Source organism: Prinia subflava, chromosome 3 (genome assembly GCF_021018805.1).
Source record: "Prinia subflava isolate CZ2003 ecotype Zambia chromosome 3, Cam_Psub_1.2, whole genome shotgun sequence".
NCBI lineage: Eukaryota > Metazoa > Chordata > Aves > Passeriformes > Cisticolidae > Prinia > Prinia subflava.
This window is the reverse complement of record NC_086249.1, coordinates 14,866,559-14,888,521: the sequence shown is the minus strand read 5'-3', so window position 1 is coordinate 14,888,521 and position 21,963 is coordinate 14,866,559. Positions and strand designations below refer to the sequence as shown.

The 21,963-nt window shown below is 40.1% G+C and overlaps 1 protein-coding gene across 17 annotated transcripts in view; it reads right to left on the bottom strand.

Annotated features, from left to right (window-relative positions):
• The window catches only part of LOC134548834 (zinc finger and BTB domain-containing protein 20), a 472,135-nt gene that overhangs the window by 430,439 nt on the left and 19,733 nt on the right, over positions 1-21,963 (bottom strand). For 13 of the 17 annotated variants that reach the window (XR_010079934.1, XR_010079932.1, XR_010079933.1 and 10 more), the window contains exon 1: positions 12,913-13,175. The exons of 1 other annotated variant lie outside the window; for it this stretch is intronic. The gene's annotated coding sequence lies outside the window, so the exon portion shown is untranslated. 3 more of the 17 variants (XM_063393944.1, XM_063393953.1, XM_063393950.1) reach the window with 1 other exon arrangement.

Below are 21,963 nucleotides of genomic sequence, written 5' to 3'. Positions count from 1 at the left end.
CACTCACTCAGCTTACTGTGCTTCTTTTGTTAAGGCGAAATATACAGGTGTTCAGAATAAGGACACAGAAAAGTAAAAGCTTTATAAAACAAAGAGCAATAAAGATTTGAAGATTTAGAGCTTTATGCATATGGCAAAGTAGGCTTTTTCCTCCATATTTTCAAAAAAATAGAGTATAGACCATTAAAGTCTCTCTCAAATCATGAAGAATTACTTTCTCTGAGAGGATGCAAGATTCTCTCTGATAAAGCAATAAGCCTCAACAGTTCTGGTTAAGAGAGGTTCACCCAGAAGTTCAGCTCATTTTCTCTGTCTTCCCAGAAAGTCTGGAGAAATCTGTGGCGTGCCATTCTTCCAGATTCCAAACTTTCCACTGTGTTCTCACTGATCTTTAGGCACATTGAAACTTAAGAAAACAGGACAGCCAAGCACAACTTGCCCCTAAACACATCAGTGATCCCCATCAAAAACCAAGGAAGGGCCACACACAGATGTGAGTTCAATAGAATGCTTAAGAAGTATCCTCTAGATCTGCTGACTTAATGCCTACGTAGCTGTTGACTCTTTAACCCCAAACCCATATAGATACATATGGGTTCATAGCACCCAGAGGGAAAAGCAATGTGTCCTATAAAGCACTGCTTTGGCATTTTTGAAGACTACGTACATCCTAATTAAATGTGGTAAATGTTGTACCTCAGTAAGTTAAAAACCAAATCCAGAAAATGATTTATTAAAGTAAATGCAAAACACTGAAGGTACTTAATGACAGAAAAAAATGGCAGTTTTTATTACCACAACAGCATGCAGAGGCAACTGTGGAGTAGGGAACCTTTGTAGAATATCCGTGTGTGAATTTTGCATGTAAAGTGGACACAAGCATCCCAAAGACTAAGAGGACTCAAATATAATTGACATGAGGATCTCTCAAAGGACCAGTGGTTATCAGCAGAATGAATCTGAGACACCATTCAATCTAAAAACCAGGTCATATATGTGTGAAAGGGGAACAAGGGAAAGACCTCTACTTAGGGGATGTAGAGGGGAGAAAGATATTTACTGCCTTTCCTGTACAAAGAAGCTTGACTTGCCATTCTTAGGTGGGAATTATCCCAGTAAACCTGGTCTCCATCTACTCTATTCATCTACTTTGTGAACCTTGCCGTGTTGTGTCTGCCAAAAGTTCCAGGCTGAGATAGCATGAGAGTACTTAAGAGGTGCACTTGGAATCCCGACCAGCCTCGAGATCCAAACCCCTTTGCGTCCTTTCAAAGATTAATAAGACAAGGTTTTAGTAACTCCATCCTGGCTCTTACAAGCTTCTTGGGGATTACTGAAATTGGAAATTGCATATGAAAAAGCTGGTTCATCCAGTTTTTAGGAGGGACATTCATCCAATTTGCCTTTCGACCCCTGAAATGTGAGACATGCCTGAAGAGTGTTCTTTGTTATAGTCTCACAGATATATCCAGCGATGGTGAGTCCATATGTCTCTGATAAAGGCAAAACCTTATTGTGCATTCCAGCTTTCTCCTTTGTAAACATACTACACTAGATGAATTTGGCTCCCAAGGAAGAAAGTATTAATTGTGCTGGCTAATAAAACTTTCTGTTGCTGTCCTTCCAATCTGGTCTTCTAAGCATCAACAGACATTAAAACTGGCTCTTGGGAAGTGAAAAAATACCAGAGAGTGGTACAAACCCAAAACTTGTTTGCAAGTTTTCAAGAACTGAGATCTCAAGATCTTGAGAATCTCATTCTTGAGTAACAAAAAGTTAAATGTAGCTATTCCTTGTACAATTTTCAGGTTGAATAGATGAGCAACTCAGTTCCTCCCACTGTTCATTCTCTGAGAGAGGCCTCAGCAGCAGCACACCTGTCCAGATCCAGCACGTGCGGGCTCCCATAGGCTCCCAGAGGCTTTGCCCCCACTGACAAGTTTAAACAGACAAGTAACAATCCTCTTTAAGTGCTTGTGCCCAAAGAACCCTTAGGGGCTGCTTTCTTCTCTCCACATTGCAGTTCTCAGACGTTAACAGCCGCTGCACACAGAGCAGACGTACACACAAGAAGTTCAGAACAACATAACTCCTTGAAGGCACGTTTGTCTTTATGTGTGATAGGGGGCTCTTGTCTTCTCTTGATGACTGTTTAATCGATCAAGCAACACCACTATGTATTTCAGCCAGATATAACTTTGACCTTTGATTGTTACTGTACAAGAAGAGTACAGTAGTACTCTTCTTGCAGAGTAGAAGTCTGTACAAGACAAACCGTCCAGTTTTTGAACATCTACTTCTTGGACAAAGCTAACACTGGCACTCATCAGGATATGCACAGATAAGATAAATCCAACCATGGGAAAACAAAAAACCTGAAGTTACTTTAACTCAGTTAAGAGAGTAATTATAAAAAGAATAAGCAAACAAAACACCAAAAAGGCTTCTTTCTTTAAAAATTCTGCTGTTAAAGACTTTGTTGACATGTTGTGTTGGTATATTAAATGTATTTGGCCTCAATATTCAGCTACTGTAGAGTCTTTTATCTCATGTTGGAAGTAGAAGTAAGACTAATGGCAATGAAGTCGCATATGTGTTACAATACCACAGTGGTGTGAAAAAAAAAATCCTAACAGTCTTTAACATAGCCAAGAATCATCTGAGCTTCCTTTGTCCATGGAACATGGTCTTTACTTTTCCAACTCCCATCTGCATGTACAATACACTGAGGAAGGAAGAAAGAAAGGCCTCACTTCCTTCTTCTCTCTGTGCCTCGATTGTTTCTGATTAAAAAATGGAAATAATAATGTTGATTCAGCTACTGAAATTAGGCAAAACTAAATTAGCTACTTTCATGGAGCACTGTAAGATATTTGACTAAGTTTCTTCAGAAATGCAAAGTGCTATTTATGCATATCAGCAGCTATCTATGGCTAAACTGTCCTAGAACCTTTTGTGAGCATTCTCTCCTCCTGCTGAACTCAGCTAACTGTTCCTTGTTTTGAAGGACATGTGTAACTCCTTTATCTAAAAAAGCCTGGGAAAGACTTAGAACTGGCACCTCACTTTTTTGGTTAAGGAGATACAAAGCAAACCAAAACAACTACAACAACAACAAGAAACCACACAAGGTCTCAGGATTAAACCTTTGCAGATGAGAAAAAAAAGACATCATTTTAGATGCTAAATTCTTTGCTGCCTTTGCCTGAGCATTATGAGAATAATCACCAATATCTCGTAAAAGCAAGCTTTTTCATCAGCTCCATAAGCTGAGATTTGAAGGAGAGATCTGGGAAGAATCTTATTAATACACCTATGTACGCTGCCACAAGGGAGACAGTATCTAACACAGCAGAAATGAGGTCAAATGCAGCAGCACTGTCCTAAAGAAAACTGTCTCCTGGTCACAAATCACTTGTGGAGTACCATGCATCATCTTTACTGCTTCAGACATGCCAGCTGCAGCCAGTAGGGAGAAATACAAAGCTAAATTCAGCTCTTCATTCAAGGTTGTTTCTTCTAAATTTCATGGAATTGGTCCACTTTTATAAAAATGTAACATAGGGCAAAATACGACTCATAAACATTTTAACAGATACACAGACATTCAGAAATTTCATGTGGAACCTCTTTTAAACCCAAGAGCACAGTCCTCTGAAGATGATTATTGTATGATGATTATTCCAGCTCACTGCTCATAAGGAAAAAGGAACAGGCTGTGGCCTCATCCCACTCCTCTCTAGTCCTACTCATACAGAGCCCTGCTGCTAAAATTTTCTCCCTCTCCTGCCAGTGGGACTAAGTTAACCCCTCTTTTTGCATGGTTCAGACTTTTGTCCTCATTTTCTTTGAACAGCTCTGCCCCCTGCCTGCGTCTCAGCTTTTATTTCTTCTAGCTGTTCACATTCTTCACAAACCTCCTTCCTAAATGCTCCATTTGTATCCTTCTACCACACTGAAGCCAATGTTCCATAGTAACATTACTCCAGATTCCAATAACTCTTTAAAACAGCCTACAAACTATTAAATCGTGTTCCTGCACCAGCAGACTTCACCAAGAAACTCCAAAAAACTTCATGTTAGCTCACTTCCTTTTTGCTTTCAACCTTTTTTTACCTGCAAAAGATATGGAAGGAAAATTAAATAAATTCTGACAGCAGGATAAATTATCACAGAGCTAGATATGGATGTGATCTGGACAAGAGGGTTCTCACTCCAGCATCGGGACAGTTTTACCTGAGATAGCTCCATTATTAATGGGAGTTTGGTGAAGACAACCTAGGCCTGAATGCTGTGAAATTACACGGCTCAAAACACATGCTTAATTCAGCTGAGATCCAACATAATACAGCCTGCATGAGCAGGGCAGAACAGTTTTAATGTCATCCAAACTACCTAAGTAAACATTAGCTCTTAACCTCCACGAGGTAAAAAACCTTTCCAAAAACTAAACAAAAACCCAACCAAAATCCAGACTCCAGGACTTCAGGTGTCAGTTCTAGTCTGACATGCCAGAGGAAGACCACAAATATTCAAGAACTTCAAGGGGAGGCTAAAGGAAAGCCATTAGAGTAAAGAAAGAAGTTGCAATGCACTTCAGGGTGATGACAAGGCACAGACCCAAGAGGGAAGGATAAAACTTGCTAGACTGCTATAACTAACACCCTCCTAATCTGCTTTCAGAAACTGATAAACATCATTATCTCTATCCTGAAGACAGGTAACTGAGAGACCAGGAAATGAAGTGACTTGCTGAAAATAACACAGAGAACTAGAAACAGACTGAATCCTGCTTCCCCAACGCACAGCTTATCCTCACCAGTACCTTGCATACAGTACTGACTGCACTGAAATCTGATTAAAACTTCTGATGCTGCACTACAACTTTGTGCTTACAAAAATATTTAAGATTCCTGTAAACACACTGGGAGGAAAACGTTTGTCTACCAAAGTATTAAGAAAGGCTTGGAATGGGATCTAGTCCCCTGTAAAAAAGGACTCAGAGGCTAGTAGAACAAGCAAGTTATTTCGAGAATCCAGAAATGCCCAGCACTAGAGAAAAATAACTGAGCTTTCTCTTGTCTGACACAAAGTTGTGCATAGCTGACTGTACTGCAAAAGCACAACTGGCTTTTAATCTCATTCAGGAGCAGCTGCTTTCACAGCAGTGAAATGTTTCAGGATGAGCCTGAGTGACTTAGTGGATAAATGATTTGAGGGTGGTATAGCTCAGAAGAAACCAACTCATTTATGATATGTCACCCTCTTTAAAACCCTTTTTTAAAAAACACTTTTTTATCCAATTGGAGCAAGCTTTGCAGCTTTCCAGACTTGGCCGTGGCTTGAAGAAGAAAATAAAAGCAGCATTTTCATGAAATTACGAAACAGGGCTTGGACTTCAAACAGTCTGCCAGGACAGGCTGGGCCTTCTCTGGGAACTCATGTCACCTTTAATCACTTGTATTAGTTTAGCACCAGCAAAAGGTGCCAGATTGGTAGCCCCAGGCGCTGCACTCTCTATTTATCCCCAGAGCAGGTACAGCAGGATGGCAGGCTATCACAGAGATGCCAAGCCCTGCTACAGTCCCTCCCAGCCGGGGACCTGGTGAGAGGAGGGCGATGGGGTCTCGGTGCTGTGACTGCCCGCACGGGGGCCAGTGCCCTGCACTACGATTCAGATGGATGGGATCCCAAACTGCAGGGCCCGTGAAAGGGAAACAAAGCAGCACCAGTCTACAAGTACCCTCTGAGACAGTGAGACAGAAGGACCAGCGATTCTTTTCTTTGCATTACATTCTAGATGTCTCAAAATGAATGAATACTTGAGAGAGCGATGAGGCCAGAGAGAGTCAACGTACTGAGTACAAATAAGATTTATACGTGGCTTGAGTCACTCCAGACAATTAGCTACCCACCAGGCTGTTTGGTTTATTGTCCCTACTGGATAAAGATTTAATAAGCAGTCACCTAGATGGGAAACATGAGACTTGCAGAAAGGAAACTTTTCATTACTCTACACGGAAAACTTGAGCCCAGTCCTGCAACAGCTCTGCACAGCTGATTCCCACTGGTGTGTCAGCGGCAGCAAGATGAAGCTCTTCCTCATGACAGTCCACATAGGTGGAAAATATGGGAAACACAGGACCATCTTTTACTGAACAATTACTATGTCAGAAATCTTCCACCCATTCCAAATATTCTATGGAAATTAATACAGCTTTATTCAGGTTTTTTTGTCTCCAGTACTCAACTTTACCTAGGACATTTTTTCATAGCATAAAAGCACAAAATGCTGCATTTTAAAAACTTATCTACTGGGGAAATATGCTGCGTAGGGAACATATTAAACAATTCAGTCTATGTTTGGAAAAGAAATACAGATTCATCACAACGAGGAAGGATGTTCAAGAGTATCCTGAAAAAACAGCCGGTATTCAAGCCAAAGGACAGGATAAAGTGGGCACAACAGTATAAAGCTGACAAGCAGATTTAACTGACAGAGACAGAAAGAATTGGAAGCTGCCAAAGCCCAAGCTACATTAGGGCTTCTTCAGATACTACACACACTAAAATTGAAACTAAAGCATCAATGAGATGATTTCATAAAGCTCCTTCAGATGGGAAAAATCATAGAAGCAGCCACAGGAAAACAGAAAATACAAACTTTGGGAAATCATAGGAAAAGGAACACCTATCAGATATAAGACTGGGGGGAAGAAGACTGAATTATAAATTGAACATTTCATGACCTCTCAGCAGTCATGCCTGGTATCCAAGGCTTTAATATCCCTCATCAGAAGACTTCTTTTGCTGTTACTACCGCTCGTTGCAAGAGAGCTCAAAGCCATTAATTTGGCACAATTTTTGTCAGGCAGTGTCCCAGAGGGTGTGGCCCCGTCTCCTGGGAATAGCATTTGTTAGTTTTAGAGAACCAGCAGAGGGAGCACATCAGCAATTAAACATGGTTTTCTTGTGTTTGTGCCTAAACAATGAAATTTTTTGGTTGGGTTTTTTGTAGTTGTTTTGTTTTTATTCTCAGCATTCCTCTGTCACTAATGCCTGTGACTCACTTAGCTCTCAGATTGCTGGGAGCTTAGGAGTCAGAGCCATGGAGAATAGCAGGCTCCACATCCAACCCACATAAAACAACAGTGGACACAAGCTTTTACCTAGTTGTCTTTCTTCACTTTCTCCCCATGTCAACCTCCATCTTACACATTCCTGACATCCTGCCCATGAAATCTTGTACTGCCACATGACAATTACTTTCACATTCCTGCACTGTGACCACTAACTTTCTAGTCAGAAAGAAAGGCGTATGGATCTCTAGGGAGGAAATTGAAATCAATAATTAACTTTCAGTCAACTGAAAGGACACCTCTGAAGTCCATAACACAACTTTCCCAGTCCTACTTTTGTGTCCTCAAGGGATTCGTCACACATCTATTGATGATCTTAGAAGTAAGATATTAGAAAGCATATCTTTTAGTTGAGAAGGAACAAAAAGGAAAATCAGTCATTCCCATGCTGTATTTACCTCTGAATCCAATGACACACTATACTTGCGTGAGTTTTAAGCTCTACCATAACCCCAAGATAAATTCACTCTGAAAGTGTAACACTAAGAGGTCATCTACGGGTGTAACTTACAGAATGGCACCCTGTCTGTCCTGCAAAGGATTTCCTGTAGATGCTCTGCAGAGTGTTGGAAGCACTGACTATTTAGGTTTCCTTTCTTCTTTGCTGTAGTTACTCACTGGTTTTAATTCAGACTTTTGTGACCACTGGTTTGCTAGTAGTTCAAAGATTCTGGAAGACCCTACGGGTTCTGGTTCACCTTTGGTACTGTCATTTACACTTGTACAAACTGGACATAAAATATTGCCTAGATCTGTGTCCACCCACTGCAGAAAAGGACAAGGAAAGAACTACGACACGAGGTACTGAAGAAGGAAGTCCTGCAGACACTGCCAGTGTTTGATCAGGTAGGACTAGTTTGTGTTAGAGTCCCTGCCTGCCATGGAAGATCTGGAGGAGCAGTACCTGAGAACAGCAAGTACAGGACAAGCTGCAAATCCGCCCTCTGTGGGGCTGGTGGGGCAGGTTATCCCTGATGGGATGAGGCCATTCTTGGCACGAAAGGATTTCAGCCTTTGTTCTGGAATAGTCCATGGCCTTTCCTCCCATAGTGCCACCTTTTGCCAACTCAGCCAGCAGCCTGCTTGTCTGGGAGGTGAACATCTGGCCCCTCAAACAGCTTGGGACCCTCCACACTCATTTCACCAAAGCCAACTGTCAGAAGAACAGTGGTTTTTTTTCTTTAAAGACAGCTTTATCCCATTAGCCCAATTTCCCATTCCTGTATTCTATCTGCTTCAAGATACAGTCTTCCCTTCTTCTTCTGGTAAAGGCTGAGTTCTGTCCTCTTGCAAAGCTCAGGTATGTGCAGCAACCTGCCCCGCGGCACCGGCAGCCTGGCTGCCCCAGCAGCTACGGAAGAGGAGGTGGCACATGGCCCCGTGCCTCTGGTGACCATTTTACAGGACCCATCTGCAAACAGAACTCCTGCCAGCACTGGGTGGTCAAAATGCCGTCATAGCACACGATGGTGCTGGAGGATTAAGTACAGAAGTGTAAGAAAACACGAAAGACATAAGCAGTAGTCATGCTGAAATGCTCCTATTAGAGGAGAATTGGATCAGTGCCACAGAACTAAGACTAGAACTAAATATAAACTTTTATAATAAATACTAACCAAGAATACAGTCAACACTATCAAAGGAAAAAACACCTGGACAAAAGCAGTTGCCTTTATTTCCTCCTCACTGAAAGTTTAACACATCTGTGAAAATCTCTTCAAGTTAAAACAGTACAGATCTTACAAAAGTTTCTCAAAATTTGTTGTATGGTCAAACACTGCTTTTTACCAAGAGAAAACTGGCACACATTGATTATAAAAAAGCCAAGTTATTTTTCACAGTTGATACAGTTTGTTTACTTTCTAAAATTTTCTTGGGCCAAACTAACAAGAACAGTGAAGTCAGTTTCACTGTGATTTGCCATCATTTTCCCTCTGCACCACAGTGCGAATGTCAGACCCTTCAGAGGGAACAAGTTACTCTTTTAACAGTAACAACAGTAACTATTTCCAGTGCATTGTTTCAGTAAAAAAAAAAAAAAAAGAAAGAAAGAAAGAAAGAAAAAAAAATTCTATAAAGGATTTGGATTTTCTAAAAGTTGTTTTAAAAAATATCTAAGTAACTTGAAGTTAAATTTCAGTTTTGAAATTCCCATTAGCATTTATGAATCTCTTTCAGTAGAAGCTCTTTACCATACAGATCGCAGTTTAAAGAAGTCCTATAAAAACAGACTGGAGTGAAACCAACTGAAATCTATAAGGCCACAGCATGCCATCAATTTCTAAACAGAACTTCTATTCAAATTATTGTGCTTGAAACCTCATATGGTCTGCAAAAATGAGCAAGGTTTTCTTGAAACGATTTAAATAACAATTTATCTAAGACTGTAATCTCTCTTGTATGGGATTTGTAAGCCATCCCACAGAATTCTCTAGCAGGGGACACTATTCCCTATTTACATCAAAGTTTTATATAAATAATATTACAATTTTTTAATATTCTGCAGCTGTTTTCCCTTATGAATAAGCTGGGCCTATGAAGAAAATGTGAAAATAGGAAAACTGTGAGTAATATTTATAATAATGATATATTCAACTCAGGAAATTGCTACAACTGTCTTTATCAAAATAAACAAGATAGATATTTTTTCCTCCTTTAAGAGAAAAGGAAAATCCTCTACTATTAAAAATAATTCGACTTGGTATTGGTTTGGTATTTGGATTTAACTGTCTTATATCAAATTTTTTGACCTGTTGAAAAAAGAAACAACAAAACACCAAAACCCTAGCACAAAAACATACACAGGAAAACCCCACCAGCATTGCTCCTCGTCTCCCAGGAGTGAGAGCGGCACATACACACGCCATTCAGCCCAAAATTGCTCTAGCTACAGGGCATGGCAAGGCATGAAGTAACTGCTCCAGAGCACTTCCTCATGTGGGTGTGTTAGATAACTGTCTGCTCCAACACTAAAATAAAGCACAGTGTGACCCAATGAGCAGCGCCAGCGCTGCCCTGCACAGCTGCCCGGCCTGCGGGCAGGGCACCCCGAGCACCCCGCGCCACCAAACCCGGCCGTGCCCTCCTGGCCAGCAGGTCTGGCATTCCCCGAGTTCCAGCTACATCACCATATGCTGGATTTAAGTTTGCTTAGGCATACTTTACCCTTTGCTGCTGCATCCAGATTGCAAACGGACTTTGTGCCATTGAAAGAGCTAGGATTTTTTTTTTTTTTTTTTTGGTAGAATATAGTTGGGGTTCAAGGAAAATTACATCCTCCTAGTGAAAAAGGTTTCACTGTTAGAAAGAACTCTTACCGGATAATGAAAAACGTTCCCCCTACTGTGATTATCTTTCTCTGCTTGAATTCCTCTTGCCTGGAGTTTTCATAAAATCAAGAGGTATCTTGTAGTCATTTTTAAAGTTTTTCAAAAATGTTCAGATGAGTCTGGGCTTCTGCTAAAAGTACATGCAAGAATCCTGAGGACAGGTCCATGTGCTCTCCCACAAAAAACCTGGGCTGTTGAGGAACATACACCTGCACTGGTGCAGGAGAAAATGACAGGTGCCTGAAAACGCTCACCCATCCCACGAGGAGGACGGCTGCGAACACTCCTGCTGCCTCACTCCAGGCTGACCCCCATCTAGAGGCATCAGCAAATCCACCTTTAAGACCCCTACATTTTTTGGCATAACTTCAGCATCCCCTCTATGACCAATCTAAGTTTCAAAGCCTGAGATTCAAACTTTAGGAGAGGAAGAAATACCTTGCTACAGTTAACAGGTCATTTAGAGCAACAAACACATTTCAAGTCTATCAACAAATTACTAATTTAGAAGTCTGAATAAAAATAAGGAAGGAAAAATTTAGTAAACAATAAATGTCACTCCCCAGTTAAGAGACGAGCCATGAAATTTTGGCACACTGATATATAAAACCTTGAAAAGTTTCACTCATGTTCTGGAAAAGCTGCTAATAAAATGGAGCAAGTAGTTTCTATAGTTATAGTGCCAGTGAATAGATCTGCTGCTTTGGATTTCAATTAACTTAGTTTGTTCAGCGAGGAGGCACTTCTGTAGAAATGGGGACTCGCAAGTTAAAGGACAGCTAAAAAAACCCCACCAAACAACAGCAAAAAAACCTGTTGGCAGCAAAAGTTCTTTTGGCTGCAAAATAATGGATTTTTAAGAAACATTTCAAAGGTTCTGAAGGTTTTGGAGAATCTCCTAGGCAGCCTCAGGTGGGTTAGGAATATTGCATTATGGACTTCTTTGTGCTAAAAGGAAGGCCTAATGCATGTTTTTAAGAAGTCTGCCTCTTGCTATTAAATAAATAATTTTCTGTTAAAAAAAGGTGATTGTTACTGTTCAGAGATCTCCACTGATCAGCGTCCATTTTATATAATTACTTAGGATTCTCCAGAACATTTTATGTAACTCACTTCCACTATCCCTTCTCTTTTTTTTTCTTTATTTTTTTTGTTACCAGCAGAGTAGCAGTTTTACTCTCCAACAGAAATGACAAGAGCTCAGATAAAAAGACCATTTCAAATGGATCAGTTTAAGCAGTCTTTAGAACCCATGATAAATCTGAGCTCCAAAAACTCGACAATGCTAAATGGGCTATGAAATGCATCACAAATCCCTCCCCAGGAAAAAAAAAAAAAAGTAAAAAAAAAAAAAATTCAGAGAAAAGAGTCAATGTTTGAAAATACAAATAAGCAGCATATTTGTGGAATGAAAAATGGTAAACAAATAGTTACTATTTCTGGACAAAATGGCTCGATAGATTTCATAATTTGCCACCACTGTAAAAAATATCTATTCCCTTCCCCCCTCCCTTCCCCGTCAGTACACACGGAAACACAAGCATAACCATGCATAAAGTGGGAGGGTGGGGGGCAGCCAAGGATACAAACTCCCTCTTAGAAAGTTTGAATTCTTATTAACCCAGTGATGCCTCCATAATGTTACATTAGATCAGCAACATAAAAGTTAGAATATTCGTCTCCTTTCTTCCTAGCAAAGGAAACTGCAAAAACACTAATAATGAAAAATAGACGTTAAAAATATCCAGGAGGAAAAAGTACACGTACAATAACCAGAATTAACCCCCTCTGCCCCCACAACAAAACAGATAAACAGCAAAATCTCTGAATAAAAATCCTGTCAGGAAGAGTGGAACCTGCTTTCTCTTTTTTTGCTTTTATTTACTGTATGCCAAGCATGGACTTTAAACTTACAGTGTGCATATACATAGAAAACAAAGAACGAGAGTCACCGTTAACCCTGGTCACCGGCATTACAGTTAAAAGTCATTGGCAAATACTAATAAACCCCCGTTTAGCAGTAAATAAGGAGAACATGATATATGGACGGACAGATGGAACTGCATAAACAGAAAAGAAAAAGCAGAGAGACCCACAAACATACGGACAGAGCTGTTTTAAAAGAGTGAAAGATATTGATTTACTTGGAACTAGTGTTGGAAAACAAACGTATTTGTTTCCTTCATGATTAAAAAAAAAGTAATTAAAGTGAATCATAAGGGGGCACACCCTTAAATAAGTCGGGGGGGGAACATTTGTAGAGGGTAAGGCCTTCTGTAGATGTTCCGAATTTTAAGCTAGCAAATAGGTCTGGCAAACTTACATCTCTAAATTAAAAATCGAGGGGGGGCGGGGGGGAGGGGGGGGGAAATAAAGCACTGCTGGTGGTTTAAGGAGAGTAGAGGCTTTATTCTTTTATGTTTTATAAAAGTTGACTGGCCTACCTTGTTCCCCAGTCCTCAGTTTGTCTCCTCATAGTCGCTGTCTCCCTGGAAGTACAGTGTGAGTGGTAATGACTGCCTGCCTCCCTAATGAGTCCATTTTCCTGCTCTTGATGTTGTGTATATACACACACTGCAACCTACCTTACAAACCACAGAGACGGGAAAGGGAGAGCGAGCGAGAGAGAGCGAGCGAGAGCGAGCGAGAGTGCGAGAGACAGGCAGAGCGAGAGGGAGAGAGAGAAAGGCGCACACAGACAAAGCCCTCCTACCAGACAGCAGACAACCCTCCTTCCCCGAGCGAGCAAAATACAACTCGCCGAATGCAGCAACAGGTTCAGTACCGCCAGCCTCAGGCAGCCTGGCAAAGGTAGACGGGGCTGAGCAGCGCTGCTGGCAAATAAACACTTCGGGGCCGGCTGGCTCCACCTTTCTTATTTATGTTACAGGATGTTGGAACGCATTGTTTCAGGCGGTCCATACGATTATCATAAATACATTTTTTGTGCGTATCAGCGTGGAGCGCCGAAACGTATCAGCCATTGCGCTCCGTAACCTTATAGCTCTAACACATGCGGGGAAGGTGTAAACATATCTCTTTTGACAGGCAGACTACACAAAGCCCACTGATGATTTTAAAGTCATGAGATCTTTCAAGAAAGACGCTCCTGAAGATAGGTTTCCCCAGACAATAGGGGAGCAGGGAAAATTGATCTTGATGAGGAAGAAGTCTTCCTAAGAGACTGCTCGGTAAACAATTGAAAAGAGAGGGCTATTCTCCCCAGCATTCCCTCCTTTCAAAAAAATATATATTGGGAAGCTTCTACCCCTACAGCTATAATAATGTGCTGTGCTTATGTCTGAACAGGTGCAATGCATATAGTACATGGTGTTACAAGGACAGAAATAAATCTCTCAAGTAAAAAAACATTTTCCCAGTTGCAAACAGGCCAAGGTTATTTAAAATACAGGTCTAATCTGAAGAATGTTCTCCTCGCTCCCTATATATTTTTTTCCTGCGGGGAGGAGCGGGGATGGACGGGTGGTGGAAGATGCAAAGGAGAAGCAAAGATAGGGGAAATGATACATGTAACCAGTTAGTATATTTTTATTTTTACAATATTCTGACACATCTGAAAAAGATGTATGCTGCTTCTAAAATAATTTTCACTCAGCCCTGCTTCTCATTACATGTAAGCTTATGCTATAACAAAAATTCTGTTTATTTTAATGACAATTACAATGACAACTACACACACGTCAAAGTAGGAAGACCAGGGAAAAAAACATTTTGCACCTGTATTTCCTCCATGGCAAAGGTTCTTGGAGAACTTTATCCATAGACTCCATATCCATTTTTAAAATGGAGATAATTAGGTTAAAAACAAAGAAATAAACAAAAACCCAAAACAAACAAACAAACAAATCCCAAAAAAACCCCCCCCACACAGCAAAAACAAACCCACCAAAAGTTAAGTGATATTTCCAACGTTATGCTGTAAATCAGTAGTAAAATAGATGAGAACTCAAATCTCCTGAAGCAAACCAGACTTGTCCTGGAATAACTCATACCCACCTAAAAGTTAAGTGTCCTGTCTAAGCCAGTTGTGTAGGCTCCCTCTATTGTCAGTGGAGAGACAGGCACCTCCCAAAAGCAATTCATCCCAGCTTTCTCTGTCTCCCCACTAAAGAGGGAGCCTACACAACTAGATTAGGCTAAGCAGCTAGCTTGTAGTTGGCTAAATTAAGTAAAATGAATCTCACTTTTGATCTAAAGCTCTATTAAAACATCCCGCTTCCCAAAATACATTTTTATTATCACATTTATTATTAGGCAATATATGCCTGAATTGTAGTGATGGAAAAGGGATAGCCTGCTGACTAAAAGAGACAGGTAAACTCCCTAGATTCATGGATTTGTACCCTCGGGCTGGCTGGATATTCATGATTCACAGAGTCTTTATAATATTAACCAGCCTGGTGACTGGTGAATTTGATTAGTTTTGTTCACTGGTAGACGGTACACATTTTTGTATTTCGCTTATAAACATTCTGGTTTCATCCAGATGTACAGTAAATACAGAAGGATTAAGTAATTTATTTCAAAAGGTTAATTTTCATTAGTTTTTCATCAAAACACAGCCTCTCTTACCTTAGGGTAAAATATAAAGAGTAAAAAGCTCTAATAGATGACTTAGTTCAACTCCTTCTGTAATATTTAGCTATGTACACACCTGGCATACGTAGAGGCAGCTCTCCAAGTTACTCCAAATATATATTACAAAAATTTAGTCATATTACATACTTTCTTCTCTGGACTTCATGACCATAATCACCTTATTGAAGGGTATGTAAGGTCAGGAAAGCAGAAGGGGCATTTGTAGACTTTGCTTCTAACTGTGGTAACTCGATCTGGCTGTGTAAGTACCAATTGAGCAGTCACTGCCTCAGTTTTTCCATCTGTAAAACAGACCCAACTGTAGTTCCATGAGTAGATGGTACTGTAAATATGTGAAGAGTCTTCCCATCTTGGCCTGGCATCTCTCAGAGTTTTACGATGGCAAATATTATGGGAAAAATATAAATACTTTGTCAAGGGGACTTGTGTCAAAGCCAGCTGATGAAAATCACAAGTTTTCATATCCTTATATTCAGTTCAAATAATAGGAATAGTCTCTGAATTAGAAATTTAAAAAGCAGGTCTACACCAACATGAGGATATCAGATGTGAGAAGTTCTTAGCAGCCTGGAATATTTGGCCCCAAGCTAACATTAATTCCTTTGTCCTACCAATCTTACACATACAAATCTGAAGAGATATTTAAAATGTACCAACTTTGGATAAAAAACCAGACTTGACCCTTCAAATATAAGACAATCAGGTAGAAATCTGAGTACTGAGTCAGAAACACTAAAGTCTGAAAAATGGTCAGATTTGCAATTGATACAGATCCAAAACCTGTAAGTTGGGAGGCACCTAGGTCCTTAACTTTCCTCTAACTTTCTAGAGATGTGCATCTGAACCAGGATAACAAATTTTCTCATGTTTTGAGGAAGTCTGAATCTCAGTAAGAACAACAGAACTGAGCCCAGTTCCACTCACAACAATTCTTACGGCCAGACCCAAACTGGAACCCAAAGCCACCCTTCCGAAGTCGCATGGGGTTTGTGTACTCACAGAACTATAGAACTAAACCAAACATTTTCCAACCTCGAGATTGTTGGAAAGCAAATATGGAGTAGATTCCAACTTAAGCCAGTTTTGGCCCTCAATCAGAAATTAATCAAATTAACCATGATCTTTATAAAATCCAAATATATGTTTGACCTGAATGAAAAAACCCACAAGATGTGATTTGCACAACTGGTTCCTTGCCTAAAAGTCCTTTTTAGACTTAGATCCTAATCATTAATGGCTCAATTCTGGGTTGTCTTATTAATCATTTAATCCCATCTAAACCATTTTAAAAAAATCCTGAGTGGTGCAATTTGGAGAATCCTGATTTAATGTTTTGCCAACAAAAAACTGCCCATTTGCTTGATTCAAAATGCTCAGTGAAAGCCTGCTCACCACCACAGCACACTCCTGTGGGTCTGCAATTCCTGCTCTCCATTATATGAGGAGGTCAATGGCCATGCACTTGGATCATTTGCAAGCAGAGGAAGGAGGACGTGTGGCTGCTGGCAGCTGTCAGCTCTGTCACAGGACTGGACACAGACCTGCCGTGTGGCAGTGAGGACCTGCATGGCAGTCACACGGCTGGCCTGTGCCTGGCCATGCAGCAGAACAGGCAAGCAAGCCCTTGTCGTGTGCCAGGATCGTACATCTCCCATGGCACAGACACCAAATGTTGGTTAGGCCATGCACGGTGTCACCCCATGAGACAGAGGCTGGAAGAGAGGGCTCCTGGCTGGCTTAGTAAACACCTGCACTATCCATCCTGAATGCAAGAACAAGCAATGCTGGTCTACCCGGTAGATGACACTTCTGTTCTTTTTCTGCAAACTTGTCTTCTCAGTTCAGAGTTAGTCTCTAGCAGCTGTTATTAGGGAGGCAAAAGAGCCCTAACCCCTCTAGTAAAGCCTCCAAAAGAATGAAAAAAAAAATACTAGCACCATAAAGGCAGGTGAAAAATTGTCGTGTTTGGTGCAGCCAGAGCACCCATCTCCATTTCTGCCAGACAGCTGCAGAGCCCTGATTTTCAGTAGTAAGAGGAAGACAGGAAAAACCAAAGTGCCCACGAGAACTGTGAAAGACTTTGTTGCAAATGACAAGATTCTGGATGATGGACTGAGAGGGAAGGAAGGCACTTCAGTGCCAAATAGCATATTCTAGACTGCTCTAGTCTCTCCTCTCCACTTTATGTCTCCAGGCACACCAACATGCTAAGTTTAGACATATCTTGTTGGCATCCAAAACTGGAAAAGGAGTCACGGCATCATATAAACATGTCTGTGGATAAGAGCTGCTTCCTTCAGAAAAAAAAAAAAAACAAAAAAACTAAACATTAGCCTCTTAGCAGATACCTAAGGGTTGATTTTCAAATGCTGAAGAAATTTAAGTGAGACTGACTCCATGAACTGGTTGAGTACCTTGCCTATCCCTGTGATGGGCTAAAACACTGCTTTTGATGTACTTCACATATTTACCCCATGATATTTCCATTAATACTTCAGGGAGCTCCGCACTACCAGAATCTCAGGATCTGTTCCTAGAAACCAGGCTGGTTTAACACCATGCTGCTGTTAAAAATCCCAGGCCAGCTTCCATCACAATTCTGTTTCAGATGGTATAGGCAGGACCTAGAAGCAGTCACACCAACATGTCTGAACTTGATTGCTTCCACTCAGTCCCCTTAACCACGTACTCAGGTCTCTGAGACTCCCCTGGTGTATCACACCATCTTGTTGCCAGCCCAACAGGATCGGTGATTCACATGTCTCTACTGGTGTCCTGCAGTGTCTCTGCAACTTTGTGCAAATGTAATGAGATGCCAATTAAAAAAGCTCAAGAGTCCTGCAGTGTGGCAGGCTGATTCAAATTAGATACCTGTATGAAGTGATTAAAAATAGGTTTTTTTAAACCTGAAGATAACAAGAGGACAGTATGTTCGATTTACATCAGCAGGGGCCAACAAAAAATTTAGAGGGACCACACAAAGCTCTTTATTCCTGCAGATTAACTGGTGATGATGCTGGGGACAGGAAAGGGGAAATACAGTGCACTTCGGGTGCCTTTCAATATGCAAAGAATCTCAATTGTTCTCCCATCTCAGCAGTCACTACTTATTGTCAGAACTCCAAATAAGTAATATTTTCCTTTAATTTAGCAACTTTGGTCGATCATACCATATTTCAGGTGCACATAATCATAAAAAACCAAATCTCACAACTTCCTTTGGCAACAAAACTACCGTCATTCTCATTTTACAGATGGGGAAGAAAAAAAAAAAAAAAAGGGAAAAGTTAATCACCCTGTTGAGAACAGAAAGTGAGATTGGGATGTTAGCCTTTCCTGATCAGAAGTTCAGGCTATGTTGCCTCTATGGATCAGTCTCTCAGACAGCCCAGCTGACTGGCAAGAATGGGATGCACTTACTAAACCAGAAGCGGCTTTTCTGCTGGTTTGTTTAGTTGGTTTTGGGTTTTTGTTTGTTTGTTTAATCTCAGAATGCCCTGAATAATAAACTAGATGCAAAACTGACACGTCTCAAAGAGTTTAAATAGATCTGTGTAAATCTGTGTGCAAGTAGTGTGTACTAAGTACTCACTTTCCTTTGTGGTGACACTACCTGTGCAGGAACACTTTGCACAACAACTGTTCCCCTAGGCCACCTTTCGCTAAGGCTGCCTCTGTGTTTCTGTTGCATAATCATCCCACGTCATCCATTTCTCTAGTACTGTGTTGGGTAAATGTTACTGCTACATCAGTAAATTGTGAGAGAGAGATCTCACAACATAGCAAATTTTGTCCCAGCAAGGCCAGTCCCTTGCTTTTATACTTATCAACACTGGTGTACATCAATCACCACCTACAGGGACTGAGAGTCCTCATCAGCTCCAGAAGACAATATTAGACCAACATACAGCTTTCCAATTCAAAACCCAAAACAATACAAAAACCCCTCAGACATACATGCACATGAACTGGGATGTCCATGTGCTATTATTAGCTTTGTTTCCTAGATGTGTAGATTGTGTTGCAATTATTTAACCTCCTAACAAGGTGTAGTTATGTGTAGCCTCAGCTGTACATATATGTTCACCCTCTCCACTTACAGGGTGCTGGGATATTACCTTTATTTGCATGGGCAGGCCATTAGTGACCAATTTAGCTGTTGAGCTAAGGTGCCAGGCCCTCATGCAAGCTGTGGAGTTACAATGAAGTCAGATCTTATTACATAGCCCACTGCATTGTATGGTGCACTCTCTATTATATAACGATACAGTTCCCAAAGGTTACCTATGATTCCATTATAGAGACATGGTGCAGTTCAGCCAAAACTTAAGGACAAGAAATTTGATTAATTACTTATGAAAATCCACACTGAATCCATCCCAAACTGAACAAAAAATAGTAAAAAGTAGTTTTATCACATGAAAGGAGCTTTGGTAACAAGCAAATGAGGATGCACATTCATCACTCTCTTCTGCCAGATAACCAGGATGACTATCAAAGATGTCTATTTTTGCCACAGAAAGTTAAGGAGCATGCAGACTTTTGATTGCTGTCATAATGATTTCAGACGTGAACCGGAGTAAAAATTCTGAAGCTCAAGATGGTCAGCATTTCTACTTTTACCTTGTTTAAATAGTAGGGGGAAAACAGCCAACAAACCAACGCAAACTTCTGCAACTCTAGTGATTGTCATAGCAGTTGAGATGCACTAAGTTTATCATGAATGAAGATCTGATCTAGATGGGGGAAAATCGAGACACATCACTAGCAATTTTTTGGAAGCTTTTATTTCACCCTCTGGGTGCAACTGAATATTTTCATAAGCCTATCAGCGTGAATCCATTCTACCTGGAAAACATTTATGTCAGCATTTTCAAAGATGCTACTCATTCAAGAGGTAATTATCTCCTAGTTTAGAATATCACATCTGAGAATACTGCCCCCCAAATGAATAGCCATTTCTGGAAAAATAAAAACCAAAAATGCAATTTAAGTGTATCAGATGTTTAAAGATGGAAATTTCATACTTTAACTTTTATTGACTGTACATGAAGTGGACCAAAGCTCCTCTACAGAAAAGAGACAAACAGTGCTGAAACTTCAAACATCCAAGAACTCTTCAGCAGGCTCAAAAAATTATGTGATTATCTTAAAAGCCAGGGATTTTTAAAACATCTCTATTATGATCAGAAACATTTTGACATCTTTTTAATGCAATTATTAAAACTAGAAATTTCTTTATGTATTTTCTTAAAGCTAAGGATATATGACCAAAACTTAGAAATCACAGTATGTACAATAATGCTGTACTATTTGAAAGAAGCAGCACGAAGTGCTATTATTCACCTAATACTTCACCATGACATCCCTTCAATGGATGTAGGATTATTTTCCTCAGATTCAGTAATTGTGAGAAAATTCCTCTATGAGATTTTTCTAGGCGAGGGTAAAGCAATCCATTTACCAGGCAAACTGAAGTTGTAAGTTACTGAAAAGGCTGGACTTTCACTCAAACCTCTTAGGCTTGTTTCTCACTTTGAAGCATTTCAGCCCAAAAATTCATCATAGGACCAATTTCACTGTTTGCAACTGGCCCAAATTCCTGCTAAGCCCCTGTGCTTAATGTTTCTGGATATGTGCCCCTAAAATCTCACTGCCAGCTAACAGAAAACACAAAGCCCAGGGACTTGGGGGCATTTAGGCCAAATGGTTCTGACCTGTGATTATAAAAAAAGTGCCTGATTCTGTTTCAGGGCTAACTAAATATTGTGAGACCATTCAGTAAAGCAAAGGAAATGAGGAAAACTTCCAGGAAAGGTTTATCTTTGATAGCCTCAGAAGCCCACTCCAACAAGGAACTTTAATGCTGAGCCCTGTATCAAACACACAGGAAACACTAGCAAGGATGTAACCTTTTTACTAACAGCAGTGCCCCCAACATTGAATAGGAAAGTTTCATGCTCACAAACCTTGATTATGTGTAGACCACCTCAGGATTATTTTTGTGCGTGTGTGGGCAGGATTTGTCGGCTTTGAAACATTTAATCAAAGATGTTTCTGAAGAATAAAGAACCAAGATGCAGTAGATGTAATCAAGAAAAGGAATGTCCTGATCCATCTTCTATATTTTTTTTTATTTATTTTATATAAGCTAAGTTCTATTAGAAAAACTACACTGGATCCAATTAGTCTTTTAGTTTTAGCCTAAAGGAGAATATTTTTTGATAAAGTGAACACAGTTTGTTCAGCTGTTATAAAGGACACATTTAGAGGTGCATTTATTTTCCTGAAGTATTAATTGAAGTCCATTTTGAAAGGAATAGATGAGAGAGTTTATTATTTAAAGCCAAAGAAATTAAAAGCAAAAAGTTGAAATAGCTGAAAATTAAACCTTGGGTCTTATTTTACACAAGAACAGAGATAAGAACCTTTCTCTCAATCAAACCTGTCAAAAATGGGAATATCTAGCAAGGTTAATGGTGATGTAAGTCTGACAGAAATCAGCTTTGGTATCCTATAGACAAACAACCCTTTTATTTTGCCTGTGTTTGAATAAAAGAGCCTTTCATTACAGAACTAGAACATACAGAACAAGGTGACATAATATTTTCAAAATGATATAATAGAAACAAAGTGTACCAACTTCAATGCTACTCTTCAGTCAGGTTTTGTAACGAGCCCAAGTCAGACACTATTTTATGGCCAAAGGGCTCCTTTTCTATAACTTTCTTTGCATATATAAGCTAGGACTGTAAGATTTTGTATTGCTACCAGGATTATGTATGATTATATAATGAGAGATCCCCTTTGTAATATATCTGCAATTAGGCATAATTAAGTTTGTCAGAGGAACGTTAATTTCCTGATTTTTGAGT